Source organism: Hyla sarda, chromosome 5 (genome assembly GCF_029499605.1).
Source record: "Hyla sarda isolate aHylSar1 chromosome 5, aHylSar1.hap1, whole genome shotgun sequence".
NCBI lineage: Eukaryota > Metazoa > Chordata > Amphibia > Anura > Hylidae > Hyla > Hyla sarda.
In genome coordinates, this window is record NC_079193.1 from 351370688 (window position 1) to 351386414 (window position 15727).

Genomic DNA, 15727 nt, shown 5'->3' on the forward strand with positions numbered 1-15727 from the left:
AGAACGTCCTATGTCCTAAAGAGGTTAAAGGGGTACTCCAGTGGACCACTTTTTTTTTTTTTTTTTTTTTTTTTTTTTTAAATCAACTGGTGCCAGAAAGTTAGAGATTTGTAAATTCCTTCTATAAAAAAATAAAATCTAATTCCTTCCAGTACTTATTAGCTGCTGTATACTACAGAGGAAAAATGCATTTATCATTATCACATTTCTATCTGACCACAGTGCTCTCTGCTGACACCTCTGTCCGTGTCAGGAACTGTCCAGAGCAGGTGAAAATCCCCATAGCAAACATATGCTGCTCTGGACAGTTCCTAAAATGGACAGAGGCGTCAGCAGAGAGCACTGTGGACAGAAAAGAATTTCCTTTGTTCCTCAGCTAATAAGTACTGGAAGGATTAAGATTTTTTAATAGAAGTAATTTACAAAATCTAACTTTTTGGCACCAGTTGATTTAAAATAAATATAATTTCTCACCAGAGTACCCTTTCAAGGTCATAACAGGCTAAAGGGTTAAGCCAGTGTGCATAAATCCATCAGGCGATGCTTACAAAGTGTTTGGTTCCATTTTTTACCCACAAAAAAAATATATATATAATTTTTTTTTTTTACACCATTTTAGATATATTTCATAAAAAAGATTTTGTACAGCGTTGAATTCTTTTTAGAAATGACAGACAAAATTCAGATCGCTACTTGAGGATTTTATTAAGTGTTCAGTTTACTCTTCAAGCTTGTCAGGATCCTGTAATGATCTTCTCACCGATACAATGTCCTTCTCCCTATATTGAAATAAATAAAATTCAAAGTTAAGAACCTCTCTTAGGCCCTTTTCACACGGCCGTTGTGCCATGTCAGAAAAGGTCTGTTAGGCACTTTTTCTTTGTGCCTTTAACGTCGGTTATCCGGACGGGGCACAACGGGTCCCGACAGATCACATTTACTATTATGGGGTCTGTCGGGTGCCGTTTGACAGAAGTAGCAGGAGAAAGACGTTGCATGATATTTCTCACACTATTCTACCCGTGTTCCCCGACGTCTGTCGCACCGCTGTGTCACAGCAGCAGTGTGAAAGCAGCCTTAAATGGGTTGTCCAGTGGTGAAAAACGTATCCCCTATCCTAAGGATAGGGGATAAGTTTGAGATTGCGGGGGGTCTGACCGCTGGGGCCCCCTGCGATCTCTCGCTGTACAGGGACCAGGCTCTCCGGCCAGATAGCGGGTGTCGACCGCCGCACGAAGCGGCGGCTGACACGCCCCCTCAATACATCTCTATGGCAGAGCCGGAGATTGCTGAAGGCAGCGCTTCGGCTCTGCCATAGAGTTGTATTGAGGGGACGTGTCGACCGCCGCTTCGTGCGGAGGTCGACACGCCCCCTTCCCGCGAGCTGTCGGGGCTCCGTACAGGAGATCGCAGCGGGCCCCAGTGGTCGGACCCCCCGCGATCTCAAACTTATCCCCTATCCTTAGGATAGGGGATAAGTTGTTCACCACTAGACTACTCCTGGCTCCAATATCTATAGGTTATATTTTAAATACATCCAGATCAAGCTCAGATAATATGAGTACAGTGAAGGTCTCACAATCGAACACAGTTCTCAGATAGGGCAAGTTGGACATCATAGCTTGATCAGGACGCCCCATTGTACTTCTATACCAAACAGTCATCTCTTACCTGTTTATTGGAAGATTCCGGTCCTCACTTTTGCTGCTAAAAATGGAACAAAAACACCTGATCAACTCATTTTACAGATCAATAAATGTAGATTTCCCAGAATCACATAGAAGCTACACAGTATATTGTCCTATGTGGTTCCGAGGCCCGGCTCAGCATCAGATGAGTACGGATATTGTATCGTCAGTACTGCGCTCAGTGAGGGCAAGTGTGTCATCCCCGCCAGGCCTCGTCTATAGTGATCACATATACAGAGAAAGGTCCTAATACTGGAAAATATCAGTGATGTATGCACCAAACCAATAGATCAGAGTTTTAAGCCTTTGTTTTTCTTTTTAATTCCAAAACGGACCCATCTATGTCTGCTGAAGCGCCTAGCGGCAGGAAACAGCTGTCGCCTATTGTTCGCATTGGCATCTTAGCCGCGGCAGGATGCCGTGTTTTTACCGCACCGTTTTGGAATAAAAAAAAAAAAAAAAAAAATGAACAAAGACTTAAAGTTCGGTGAGTGCCATTGTATTTCTTTCACATACTACCTTGTATGTGAACTGTTTATGCCACAGCAGAGCATCACCGAAAAGTGTTGTGATCCTGAATCTGAACACCGGTCAATCATTAAGAAACTAAAGGGTAGTGGCAGTGCCGGTCGCTGCTTCTTTGTTGAAACAAATGGGGGAGATTTATCAAAACCTGTCTAGAGGAAAAGTTGCCCATAGCAGCCAATCAGATCGCTTCTTTCATTTCTGAAAAATGAAAGCAGCGATCTGATTGGTTGCTATGGGCAACAGCAACTTTTCCTCTGGACGGGTTTTGATAAATCTTCCCCAATGTATCACAGAATCATACTTAATCGAGATGTTCCAATTTACACCTCTATAGAGTCAGATTCTTACCAGTTCATCAGAAGAGACGTCTCCTCGCACTTCTGTTACTAAAGGGGTATAAAATAAAAAAAATAGAAGGTTAAACCTGATCTTATGAAATTTTACAGACCAATAAATCACACAAAAAGGAGCTAGTGTTGCAAAGCTACAACTCCCAGCATGCCCGGACAGCCGAAGGCTGTCCGGGCATGCTGGAAGTTGTAGTTTTGCAACAGCTGGAGGCACCCTGGTTGGGACATACTAAGCTACAGAGTATAATCCTATGTGGTTCCGAGGCCCGGCTCAGCATCAGATGAGTACGGATATTGTATCGTCAGTACTGCGCTCAGTGAGGGCAAGTGTGTCATCCCCGCCAGGCCTCGTCTATATAACTGATCACATATAGAGGGACAGCATAATACTAGAAAATATTAATGATTAGAGATGAGCGAAATTCCAGTAATTCGATTCGTAACGAACTTCTCGGCTCGGCAGTTGATGACTTTATCCTGCATAAATGAGTTCAGCTTTCAGGTGCTCCGGTGGGCTGGAGACTCTCTCCTAGGACTGTATCCACCTTTTCCAGCCATCGGGAGCACCGGAAAGCGGAACTAATTAATGCAGGATAAAGTCAGCAACTGGCGAACCGAGAAGTTCATGACTAATCGAATTTCTGTAAGTTCGCTCATCTCTATTAATGATCTATGGACCAAACCAATAAATCACATGCCCAATCATGCTTGGTAGAGACGTTACAATTTAACACTTCTATAAAGTCCTATTCTTACCAATTGATCAGAAGAGACGTCTCCTTGTATTTCTGTTGCTAAGGGGTTTAAAAAAATAAAAATAAAAAATAAATAAAATTAGACTTGATCGGCTTCCTTTGACATTTTGTCTAATAAATGCCCATTCATTGACTGCCTCATAGCGATAACATAGAAGGAGCTACACAGTGTAGTCCTATGTGGTTCCGAGGCCCGGCTCAGCATCAGATGAGTACGGATATTGTATCGTCAGTACTGCGCTCAGTGAGGGCAAGTGTGTCATCCCCGCCAGGCCTCGTCTATGTCATGTGATCATATAAATCATAACCTTCTAGTTCATTGCCGATTGCATATTATTATTAACACTCGATTTGAGACTTTTATACACATTGGGGGAGATTTATCAAAACCTGTGCAGAGGCTAAGTTGCCCATAGCAACCAATCAGATCGCTTCTTACATTCCTAACAAGGCCTGTGAAAAATGAACGATATGATTGGTTGCTATGGGCAACTGCACCACTCTTCCTCTGCACAGGTTATGATAAATCTCCCCCATTGTTCTCTGCTACCCACAATGACCACATGGTGGGAAGCGATTGCCACCTTAAACAGAAAGTGTGAAATCTTCGGCACAGGGCGCGGCAACTCACCCGACCTGAGACTAGCAGGAGTGACAATCTGCTCAGACAATCACCAGATGAGACCGAACCCAGTGTCAGGGGGTGATAGGAGGAGCGGGCAATCACTCCTCCTCAGACCCGTAGGTGGAAGCCGAAGCGCTGAACATGGGCGAGTTACCGGGCCCCCTACAGGAAATCCTGTTGATAGGGAATAAATAGAGTTCCCCGGAGTACCCTGGGTTCTCCCGCTGCCCCATGTTCTGAATATTTTGTTCCGAACGCTTGGAACGGGCGGCGGTAGTGATGTCACGACCACACCCCCTCAATGCAGGTCTATGGGAGGGGGCGTGGCAACAGCCACACCCTCTCAGACTTACATTGAGGGGGTGTGGTGTTACATCACAAGGGGACGTGGTCATGACATCGCTACCGCCACCCGCTCCAAGCGTTCTAAACAAACGCTGGGTGCTGCACAGAGATTGCAGGGGTCCCAGCTGAAGGACCCCCAGGATCAGACATCTTATCCTCTATCCTTTGGATAGAGGGTGAGATAACTAGGGGCGGAGTACCCCTTTAAATCCAGCGCTGCTCTCCCACTCATTCGGAGAACAGCAGCCCACACTAGGCAGTACAGTTGCCAAGGCAACCATACGACGACCAGCAAGTTCCACACACAAGTCAAATTTATCTTAAAAAGGGCTCGTGTAAGAACTCATCTGGGCAGAACAGGCGGGGAAGCGGCAATGGACTTACCTTAAAGGAGCCCTGCTGTAAGAATAAGCATGTTAGCAAAACTAAGAAAGAGGCAGGTGGAGTCACTGCAATAAAGTGCAAAAAATAAAAAATAAACTTACCTTTGATGTAGCAAAAAGATCCAGACAGAACCTTTTTCGCAGCACTTGGCAGAAATTCTAAACTGGCTCACAAGTCCCCTACCAATGACAAAAACCATTGTGAGGAAAGCCACCAATATATATGTCTGTAAAATGACTCCTTGGGTGCCACATTAGGGTTTGTTCACACTACAGTGTGCACCCAGTGATTGCTGAGGGGCAGGATATGCGCTTACATTTTTGGCGCCACCAGCCAAGACTATAGGCCAGTGTTTCCCAAGCAGTGTGCCTCCGGCTGTTGCAAAACTACAACTTCCAGCATGCCCGGACAGCCAAAGGCTGTCCGGGCATGCTGGAATTTGTAGTTTTGCAACAGCAAGAGGCACCCTGGTTGGGAAACACTGCTAGAGGCATTTAATCTGATTGTGTGGAAGTCCCATGCAAGTGTATGGAACATCTGTCAAATCCTCATATTGAACACCCATAGTACAGAACAAGTCTGGGGCTCTATTGGCGGCACAAAAATTTTAACAATGTCCCTGAGCCCGAGCCATCTCTGGATGTACACTAACCTAGCACATGTCTATAAATTACATCTTAAAGGGGGTTATCCAGGAAATTATTATTGTTATTTTTTTTATGTATCAACTGGCTCCAGAAAGTTATACAGATTTGTAAATTACTTATATAAAAATAAAAAATCTTAAGCCTTTCAGTACTTATGAGCTGCTGAAGTGGAGTTCTATTCTGTCTAAGTGCTCTCTGTTGACACCTGTCTCGGGAACTGTAGAAGCAAATGCTGTAGAAGCAAATCCCCATAGCAAACCTCTTCTACTCTGTGCAGTTCCTGAGACAAGCAGAGATGTCAGCAGAGAGCACTTTTGCCAGACAGAAAAGAACAACTCCACTTCAGCAGCTGATAATTATTGGAAGGATTAAGATTTTTTAATAGAAGTAATTTACAAATCTGTTTAACTTTCTGGAGCCAGTTAATATAAAAACATTTTTTTTACTGGAATACCCCTTTAATTCGTCCAGATCAAGCTCAGATAATATGAGTACAGTGAAGGTCTCACAATCGAACACAGTTCTCAGATAGGGCAAGTTGGACATCACAGCTTAATCAGGACGCCCCAATGTACTTATATACCAAACAGTTCTAAGCTTACCTGTTTATTGGAAGATTCCAGTCCTCACTTTAGTTACTAAAAATGAGTAAAAAAATTAAAAAGATACAACTGATCAACTCATTTAACAAACCAGTGAAGGTAATTAATTTCCCACAATCACATAGGAGATACACAGTTCCGAGGCCCGGCTCAGCATCAGATGAGTACGGATATTGTATCGTCAGTACTGCGCTCAGTGAGGGCAAGTGTGTCATCCCCGCCAGGCCTCGTCTATAGTGATCACATATAAAGGAACAGCATAATACTAGAAAATATCAATGATCTATGGACCAAACCAATACATCACATGCACAATCATGCTTGGTAGAGACGTTACAATTTACACTTCTATAAAGTCCTATTCTTACCAGCTGATCAGAGACGTCTCCTTGTATTTCTGTTGCTAAGGGGTTTAAAAGAGAAAAAAATATATTAAATCAGACCTTATGTTCTAATGACATTTTACAGACTGATAAATGTAGATTTTAGCAACTGCATCAGCGATCATAAAGAAGACGCTACACAGTATAGTCCTATGTGGTTCCGAGGCCCGGCTCAGCATCAGATGAGTACGGATATTGTATCGTCAGTACTGCGCTCAGTGAGGGCAAGTGTGTCATCCCCGCCAGGCCTCGTCTATATGACAAGCTCAGAAATAAAAGAATAAAAACGAGAGACAGGGGGCGCTCCCTTCGTAACAGGTAAAAGATCTATAGAGCCCTCCACCGCACCTAGGTGAAATTACTCAGCCATTGGTGCAAGTCTCTGTGGAGGATCGGTGGGTTGAGGTATAAGTAAGCTGCTGCACTCAGATCAGAACTGGACTCTTCTCAGGAAGGGCCAGTATTTAAGACACGAAAATCTCAGAGAGGCAAAACCGGTCTTATGAGGCACTGCTTAGGAGATCACAAATCATAGAGACTCAAGCCAGCACAGGACAAGTGTTTTTTATTTGCAAAAAGGACAACGCGTTTCGGCACATACAAAGTGCCTTCCTCAGGTCCAAACGTCTAACAGCATTCGTCAATCGCTGAAGGGTGCAAGAGATACTGGTAAGGATTCCTGTGTAATGCGGCACGACCACGCCAGTGCCGCAACACACAGGAATCCTTACCAGCATCTCTTGCACCCTTCAGCGATTGACGAGTGCTGTTAGACGGCAGAAGCCCTGTGAGTGCAGTCTGTGCATGTACTGTGGTTTCGGGCACACGCACAGTAAAGCTTTGAACTTTGTCAGTCGTCCTGATCATCAGTCACTAGAGGTAGGGAGCTCGCTTCAGCGTGCTGGGAAGAGCCTCCAAACCTGGCCAACAGGGGTCAGAGCTTCACAGCGCATGCGCTAGAAACCACAGTACTGGCACACACGAAGGGGGAGATTTATCAAAACCCGTCCAGAGGAAAAGTTGCTGAGTTGCCCATAGCAACCAATCAGATCGCTGTTTTCACTTTTTAAAAGGCCTCTGCAAAATGAAAGAAGTGATCCGATTGGTTGCTATGGGCAACTCAGCAACTACCCCCCTGGATGGGTTTTGATAAATCTTCCCCGCAGACTGCACACAGGACTGCTGCCGGACGTGCAGCTGGATGACTTTGTTCCTGAACCTTAATCTAAGCCTGGAAATCTCCCATATAAAAGGAGCACAGCCGTATGACACCAGTCTTATCACCCACATACCATACAAGTCCTATGGGCGAGGGAGGCTGGCTTTAGGCAAAAACAAAAAAAAGTTACCTCTGAGGTGCTGCAAAAATTCAGATGTTGTAAAGATCAACCCTGCGCCTCCTTCAGTCTTCAGTTTGGTTGAGGGGCCAGAGGTCGGATTTCCAATAATCACAGCAGATCGTAGCATTCTCTCACTGTTCGTGTCCTTTGCCCCTGCATAGAAGTAGAATTTTAAATGATTAGGAGACAAAAATAAACATATAAAAAAGGTACCGCTACACGTGGATCTTCCAATAAATTAACATCTGCAGCATTTACAGTGAATAAGATTTTACACTGCAGAAAAGAAATCTGGACAAAACCCATGCAGGAAAGATTGAGGCTGAAGAAATTATTGTGAATGTGTCGTGGATTCATTTCCCATTTCGGGTATGTTTACAGTACGGAATTATCAGGAAAAATAAAAAATGTCCTTGCTTATTTCCTCTTGAGACTGGCAGCTTAAAGGGGTACTCCGCTGCTTAGCTTTTGGAACAAACTGTTCCAAACGCGGGAGCTCGTGAGGTCATAGCCCCGCCGCCCTCGTGACATCACACCCCACCCCCTCAATTAAAGTCTATGGGAGGGGGGGGGGGTGAGTCTTCACACCCCTCCCATAGACTTGCATTGAGGAGTGGGGAGTGACATCATGAGGGGGTGGGGATATGATGCCACGAGCTCCCTCCTCCTGCATTCCAAATGCTGAGCAGCAGAGTACCCCTTTAATGCTCCATGGTAAACTGAGCAGAAATTATGCGGAATCATCCCCCCACATATCCTTTCCTGCCACTCCTAAATATATAGTGATATAGCCATATTCATTCTGTACGCTTACAGCCGGTTGGTGCCCTGGGGCCTGCTACACTCCTGTTTCTTCCTTTAGCTCTGAATGATTACCGAGCCTATTCTCAGCAGTAACAGAGCCACGGCCAATGCCAGATCTGGCGCATGCGCTGTGTCTCGGTGGGACTGTCACTGTTGAGAGGCAGCACTGGCATTGTGGTGGTCCAGTGGGGCTACAGGAGGAGATGGGAGTTGTCCAGGCGACTGCCCACAGTGCACCAACAGAATGTAAGCATACAGAATAACTATGGCTATATGTAGTATCACTTTTCCTTTACGCTAAAGAACTGCGAACCTTGCCTAAAATTTGCAGTGCTAAGGACTATTGCGTGGATATGCTGCAGGTCTTTTGTAGTAAAAAAGAAACAAATAAAATTATATCTATATATTATTTTTTTATTAAAGGAAATTTGTCAGTAGTATCACCCGCACTAAACCTGTCACACAGACTTGTACAGTGGTCCCTCAACATATGATATTAATTGGTTCCAGGAGAACCATCATATGTTGAAACCATCATATGTCGAGTACATATGTCTATGTAAAAATGGTAATTGGTTCTGGGATGACCATTGTATGTGGAGTGTATGGGGAGTGTTTAACAAACCAGGGTGCCTCCAGCTGTTGCACAACTACAACTCCCAGCATGCATGTACAGCCATTGACTGTCTGGGCATGCTGAGAGTTATAATTTTGCAACAGCTGGAGGCACACTGATAGGGAAACGATGTATGGGGTGTATAGTGTGTATATGTATTGTATGTGATATGTGACATCGCATATAGTACTGTACAGTTCTTTAAATACCTTCAGGGGAGACAGAATGTCCTCCATTACGATCCTGCCGACTACAGCTCTATAGGAAAGGAAGGGGAGGGCAGCCAGCAGCTCATTGGATGCCTGCAGCAAGATGCTGCAGGCTATTGGCTATGGCTGCACTGGGGGGGGGCGGGGCTTACACGGAGCTCACACTGGAAGCCTGCGTGAGTTAGCAGGACAGCATGTGAGTAACAGGAGGCAGAACGGGGCACATTATACAACTATCTGTCATTTGCTGAAGTTGTCAGCGCTGTCAGATAGCTGTTTGTACGATGGCCCCAACACACAGCAGCATCATATGTCGATGCTGCCTTCAACATACGATGGGCTCTGAGAGGCCATCATATGTTGAAATGATCATATGTCGAGGCCATCATAAGTCGAGGGGTCACTGTAGTATGGTTGATGCTGATTAAAACAGTTCTCACATTGTCCAGATTCCGCCAGCCGTTCTGCCACAATTGCATTTTTCTAGATATGCTATAGAGAGCCTTGGGGCATGGGCGGAGCTCCGATCCAAGCTTCGGGCACCCCGACATCTTTGCCGGGCGGCCGCTGCGCCTGGCTCATCGATATCCACAAACCTTCTCTGCGCATGCGCCGCTTACTGTGTAACGACGTCTGCAACTGTGAAGCCGAGGGGAGCGCCGCTTCTGGGAGGACACAGTAAGCGGCGCATGCGCAGTACTATAACACGCTCAAAGAAGCGGGGGGGTTTATGAATATTGAGGAGTCTGGAAAACGGCCGCCCGCTAAGATGACATCAGTGTGCGCCAAGCTCAGATCGGAGCTCCGCCCATGCCCCAAGGCTCTCATTAGCATAAACAGAAAGACGCAATTTGCGGCGGAACGGCTGGGCAAATCTGGACAACGTGAGAACCATTTTAATCAGCATCACCCGAACTACAAGTCTGTGTGACAGGTTTAGAGCGGGTGATACTACTGACAGATTTCATTTATGAATGATTAACTAAACACGCTGCTCTCTATACATCACATCATTCTAGGTCCAGATCAAGCTCAGATAATATGAGTACAGTGAAGGTCTCACAATCGAACACAGTTCTCAGATAGGGCAAGTTGGACATCACAGCTTGATCAGGACGCCCCATTGTACTTCTATACCAAAAAGTGCTACTCTTACCTGTTTATTGGAAGATTCCAGTCCTCACTTTTGCTGCTAAAAGAGTAAAAAAAATAACATAAAAAATAAACACCTGATCAACTCATTTTACAGATCAATGAATGTAGATTTCCCACAATCACATAGAAGCTACAGAGTATAGTCCTATGTGGTTCCGAGGCCCGGCTCAGCATCAGATGAGTACGGATATTGTATCGTCAGTACTGCGCTCAGTGAGGGCAAGTGTGTCATCCCCGCCAGGCCTCGTCTATAGTGATCACATATACAGAGAAAGGTCATAATACTGGAAAATATCAGTGATGTATGCACCAAACCAATGTATCAGAGTTTTAAGTCTTCGTTTTTTTCTTTTTAATTCCAAAACTGTGCGGTAAAAACACAGCATCCTGCCACGGCTAAGACGCCAATGTGAATAATGGGTGACAGCCGTTTCCTGCCGCTAGGCACTTCAACAGACCCATCTATGTCTGCTGAAGTGCCTAGCGGCAGGAAACAGCTGTCGCCTATTGTTCACATCGGTGTCTTAGCTGCGGCAGGATGCCGTGTTTTAACCGCACAGTTTTGGAATAAAAAAATAAATAAAAATAAAAACAATGACAAAATTCGGTGAGTGCCATTTCTATTTCTTTCACATACTACCTTGGATGTGAACTGTTTATGCCACAGCAGAGCATCACCGAAAAGTGTTGTGATCCTGAATCTGAACACCGGTCAATCCTTAAGAAACTAAAGGGTAGTGGCAGTGCCGTTCGCTGCTTCTTTGTTGAAACAATGTATCACAGAATCATGCTTAATCGAGACGTTGCAATTAACTTCTACAAAGTCAGATACTTACCAGTTCATCAGAAGAGACGTCTCCTCGCACTTCTGTTACTAAAGGGGTATAAAAATAAAAAATGAAATAAAAAAAGGGTTAGACCTGATCTGATGACATTTTACAGACCAATAAATCATACAAAAAGAGCTACAGTGTTGCAAAGCTACAACTCCCAGCATGCCCGGACAGCCTTTGGCTGTCCGGGCATGCTGGAAGTTGTAGTTTTGCAACAGCTGGAGGCACCCTGGTTGGGACACACTAAGCTACACAGTATAGTCCTATGTGGTTCCGAGGCCCGGCTCAGCATCAGATGAGTACGGATATTGTATCGTCAGTACTGCGCTCAGTGAGGGCAAGTGTGTCATCCCCGCCAGGCCTCGTCTATAGTGATCACATATAGAGGGACAGCATAATACTAGAAAATATCAAAGATCTATGGACCAAACCAATACATCACATACACACTACAAGTCACAGAAGTTACTCCACCAGGGACTACAACAGGCACTTATCAGCTTCACACAGATTATTAATTTTATCAGTATGCAAATAAGTTTATTTGGTGCATTGGAGGCATTCCTTTCCCCCTCAGTGCACAGATACAACATCCCGCTCCTCTAACAATGCCGCCTCATGAATACTAAGCAGTCCCTCTGAAACGGCCTTGACTTATGTCACTGATGCCACCAAAAGCACCATATTAAGTGATACTATAAACACTTGGCTGGCATGTTTGCCGATTCCTCCAAATTCCTAAAAATTATGCATTTTTATAGAAATATTGTGCAATCCCCGGTAAAAAGTAATAAAAAATCAAGTGCAATTTCACACAAAAAGTGTGACATCAAAAGTGTAGGAGAAAATAAAATTATAGGCAATTAGCAAGACACCCTTAATAAAGGAGTGGTTCTGCAGGTGGTGACCACAGACCACTTCTCAGATCCTATGCTTCCTGGCTGATGTTTTGGTCACTTTTGAATACTGGCGGTGCTTTCACTCTAGTGATAGCATGAGACGGAGTCTACAACCCACACAAGTGGCTCAGGTAGTGCAGCTCATCCAGGATGGCACATTAATGCGAGCTGTGGGAAGAAGGTTTGCTGTGCCTGTCAGTGTAGTGTCCAGAGCATGGAGGTGCTACCAGGAGACAGGCCAGTACATCAGGAGATGTGGAAGAGGCCGTAGGAGGGCAACAACCCAGCAGCGGGACCCCTACCTCGGCCTTTGAGCAAGGAGGAGCAGGAGGAACACTGCCAGAGACCTGCAAAATGACCTCCAGCAGGCCACAAATGTGCATGTGTCCACTCAAACGGTCAGAAACAGACTCCATGAGGGTGGTATGAGGGCCCGATGTCCACAGGTGGGGGTTGTGCTTACAGCCCAACACCGTGCAGAACGTTTGGCATTTGCCAGAGAACACCAAGATTGGCAAACAGCTCTTCACAGATGAAAGCAGGTTCACACTGAGCACACGTGACAGAGTCTGGAGACGCTGTGGAGAATGTTCTGCTGTCTGTAACATCCTCAAGCATGACCGGTTTGGTGGTGGGTCAGTAATGGTGTGGGGTGGCATTTCTTTTGGGGACGCACAGCGCTCCATGTGCTTGCCAGAGGTAGCCTGACTGCCATTAGGTACCAAGATGAGATCCTCAGACCCCTTGTGAGACCATATGCTGGTGCCATTTCTTCCATTCATTCTCCAGTCACAAAATAACGTCTATTATTAACAAGTTATAACAGGTTAAAACTGATAATGTAAAAATCCCATAGACTATAGGATTTCGTAACAGACGATTTTCAGGGTTTTCATAATGGAACAAACGGATCTTTAAAAAACAGATGCATTTTATAGTGTGAAAGGAGCCTTAGTATTCCCTTTAATTTATTTTATATTTTTTTTGAGCAGTATTTATTTATTTTTGTTCATAAGGCATCAAATATCCCCTTTATTAGGTACATTAGGCCCCCTCCTAACAATGACCTCTGCAGGGGTCACACAGCATGCCCATAACACTTTCCCATGTGATCTCCGGACTACAGGATCCTATGGACCACGTGGCTGCCATGCCCAACGCTCCATAGTGTGCTCAGGGACAGACACGTGGAGCCCCAGTAGGACAGTATTCACACTGAACTCACTTACTTGACGATCAGCTCCATCTCCGGGCCGTGCACTGCGGTACCGCACCTTGTCTTGCAGATCGCTGTGCCCTAGTCTCCGGGAGTTATCCGCCATCAACAGATGCAAAAGCCGCCTCCCTGCCGCGCATCTGAACAGGGTGGAAGCGGCTGTAGCGATGCCTCTCGTGCTCCCCCGGTGCACACATCCCCCCCAGCACCGTGCCCGCCCGTCCACAGGACGCCTCCGGTATGCGGGTGACCGGGCGGCCGCATGCGTCTTCTTCCCTCCTGGTGCACGTGGACCTCGCTCTCTGCCTTGGTCGCGCCGTGTTACGTCACTGCTTCAGATGCTCCGCCCACACTGGGGATCACATGGAAATAGATAGGGGGCGGGGCGAATTGCGTCTTTCCCGGACCAAAACGGAACTCAAACGTCCAAAGTATATGTTGTAGTCTATGGTAACGGATGCGAACGGAAGAGCGTTCCATGCGTCCGTTTTTTTCCGTTCGTCCGTTTGTCTATGCTCAGACCTGGGAGAGGGGAAGAAGGGAAATAGGCAAAAAGAAAAACGAAAAATATAACTGACAAACTGATTAAAAAAAAAGAATAGTAAAAAAAAAAAAAAAGGTTCTGGGTAGGAACACACTGGGGGAGATTAATCACAACCCATCTAGAGGTAAGGTTGCCCATAGCAACCAATCAGATCACTTCTTTTATTTTGCAGAGGTCTTGTTAAAAATGATAGAAGTGATCTGATTGGTTGCTATGATATTTTGATAAATCTCCCCCATTAGGTTTTGGCCCCGGTAATTGTATCTGTCAGCATCCTACCAAAAACAGGATGCTGACGTATATTGTTAACCCCTTAAGCCCTCAGGGTTTTTCCGTTTTGCACTTTCGTTTTTTTCCTCCTCACCTTTTAAAAATCATAACCCTTTCAAGTTTGCACCTACAGACCCATATGAGGGTTTTTTTTATAATTTTTTTTTTTGCGCCACCAATTCTACTTTGTAATGACATCAGTAATTTTACCCAGAGATCTACGGCGAAACAAAAAAAATCATTGTGCGACAAAATTGAAAAAAAAAAACGCCATTTTGTAACTTTTGGGGGCTTCCGTTTCTACGCAGTGCATATTTCGGTAAAAATGACACCTTACCTTTATTCTGTAGGTCCATACAATTAAAATGATACCCTACTTATATAGGTTGGATATTGTCGTACTTCTGGAAAAAATCATAACTACATGCAGGAAAATGAATATGTTTAAAAATGTCATCTTCTGACCACTATAACTTTTACATTTTTTCGCATACGAGGATGGATGAGGGCTCGATTTTTGCTCCATGATCTGAAGTTTTTATTGTTACCATATTTGTTTTGGTTGGACTTTTTGATCGCTTTTTATACATTTTTTCTTATGGTATAAAAAGTGACCAAAAATACGCTATTTTGGACGTTGGAATTTTTTTGCGCGTACGCCATTGACCATGTGATTTAATTAATTATATATTTTCATAGTTCGGACATTTACGCATGCGGCGATATCACATATGTTTATATTTATTTTTATTTACATAGTTGTTTTTTTTTTTTAAATGGGAAAAGGGGGTGATTCAAACATTTATTAGGGAATATTTTTTTTTTTTACTTTTTTTTTTTTGCAATGTTATAGCCTCCATAGGGGACTATAACATGCAGAATATTGATTGCCAGCGCTGATCAATGCATTGATCAGTTTTATCAGCGGTCGATTGCTCAAGCCTGGATCTCAGGCTTGGAGCAATCAATCGCCAATCGGATGCGCAGGAGGCAGGCAAGGGATCCTCCTCGCGCGTCCTAGCTGATCGGATCCCCATATCGCGGGAGCAGGTGCAGGGCATACAGGTATGTCCTGCGTCCTTAAGAAGTTAAGGGGCGCTGCGGACACCATCCAATTTTATGGCACCGGAAGGAGTCACCTAGGAGGAGATTTATCAAAACCTGTGCATAGGAAAATGTGTCCAGTTGCCCATTTGATTTTGCAGAGGCCTTGCTAAAAATGAAAGAAGCGATCTGATTGGTTGCTATGGGTAACTGGGCCACTTTTCCTCTGGACAGGTTTTGATAAATCTCCTCCCCAGTGACTCCTTTCGGGACAGGTGCGCTATTTCAAAAGCACAACAGCCCGTCATGAGTGCCCTTACTATAGCACATATGTCCCAAATGGAGTCACCCCTAGCAGCAGAAGTGAATGGGGTCCGCTGCTGCTGTTGGCGGGATACCGACAGATACAATAACGGGGGGCCAGAACATAGCTGGGTATTCATCAAAACCCATCCAGAGGAAAAGTTGCTGAGTTGCCCACAGCAACCAA

General features: G+C 44.9%; 1 long non-coding RNA gene and 10 other non-coding genes across 11 annotated transcripts; all 11 read right to left on the reverse strand.

Annotated features, from left to right (window-relative positions):
- Window positions 1-660: 660 nt before the first annotated feature.
- Window positions 661-13868, reverse strand: LOC130274368 (uncharacterized). The gene is made up of 11 exons (XR_008844341.1): window positions 13393-13868; window positions 11268-11305; window positions 10433-10468; window positions 7657-7800; window positions 6293-6327; window positions 5925-5960; window positions 4777-4854; window positions 3323-3360; window positions 2565-2602; window positions 1672-1707; window positions 661-779 (listed from the first exon to the last, which is right to left on the reverse strand). It is a non-coding gene; the product is annotated as an uncharacterized LOC130274368 (long non-coding RNA).
- On the reverse strand, window positions 1543-1626 carry LOC130274742 (small nucleolar RNA SNORD103/SNORD85). Its single transcript, XR_008844457.1, has one exon. It is a non-coding gene; the product is annotated as a small nucleolar RNA SNORD103/SNORD85 (small nucleolar RNA).
- LOC130274746 (small nucleolar RNA SNORD103/SNORD85) lies at window positions 1818-1898 on the reverse strand. Its single transcript, XR_008844461.1, has one exon. It is a non-coding gene; the product is annotated as a small nucleolar RNA SNORD103/SNORD85 (small nucleolar RNA).
- LOC130274747 (small nucleolar RNA SNORD103/SNORD85) lies at window positions 2832-2912 on the reverse strand. The gene has a single exon (XR_008844462.1). It is a non-coding gene; the product is annotated as a small nucleolar RNA SNORD103/SNORD85 (small nucleolar RNA).
- LOC130274749 (small nucleolar RNA SNORD103/SNORD85) lies at window positions 3514-3594 on the reverse strand. Its single transcript, XR_008844463.1, has one exon. It is a non-coding gene; the product is annotated as a small nucleolar RNA SNORD103/SNORD85 (small nucleolar RNA).
- LOC130274745 (small nucleolar RNA SNORD103/SNORD85) lies at window positions 5795-5878 on the reverse strand. The gene has a single exon (XR_008844460.1). It is a non-coding gene; the product is annotated as a small nucleolar RNA SNORD103/SNORD85 (small nucleolar RNA).
- LOC130274750 (small nucleolar RNA SNORD103/SNORD85) lies at window positions 6069-6149 on the reverse strand. Its single transcript, XR_008844464.1, has one exon. It is a non-coding gene; the product is annotated as a small nucleolar RNA SNORD103/SNORD85 (small nucleolar RNA).
- On the reverse strand, window positions 6474-6554 carry LOC130274751 (small nucleolar RNA SNORD103/SNORD85). The gene has a single exon (XR_008844465.1). It is a non-coding gene; the product is annotated as a small nucleolar RNA SNORD103/SNORD85 (small nucleolar RNA).
- LOC130274743 (small nucleolar RNA SNORD103/SNORD85) lies at window positions 10303-10386 on the reverse strand. The gene has a single exon (XR_008844458.1). It is a non-coding gene; the product is annotated as a small nucleolar RNA SNORD103/SNORD85 (small nucleolar RNA).
- LOC130274752 (small nucleolar RNA SNORD103/SNORD85) lies at window positions 10593-10673 on the reverse strand. Its single transcript, XR_008844466.1, has one exon. It is a non-coding gene; the product is annotated as a small nucleolar RNA SNORD103/SNORD85 (small nucleolar RNA).
- LOC130274753 (small nucleolar RNA SNORD103/SNORD85) lies at window positions 11544-11624 on the reverse strand. Its single transcript, XR_008844467.1, has one exon. It is a non-coding gene; the product is annotated as a small nucleolar RNA SNORD103/SNORD85 (small nucleolar RNA).
- Window positions 13869-15727: the final 1859 nt, after the last annotated feature.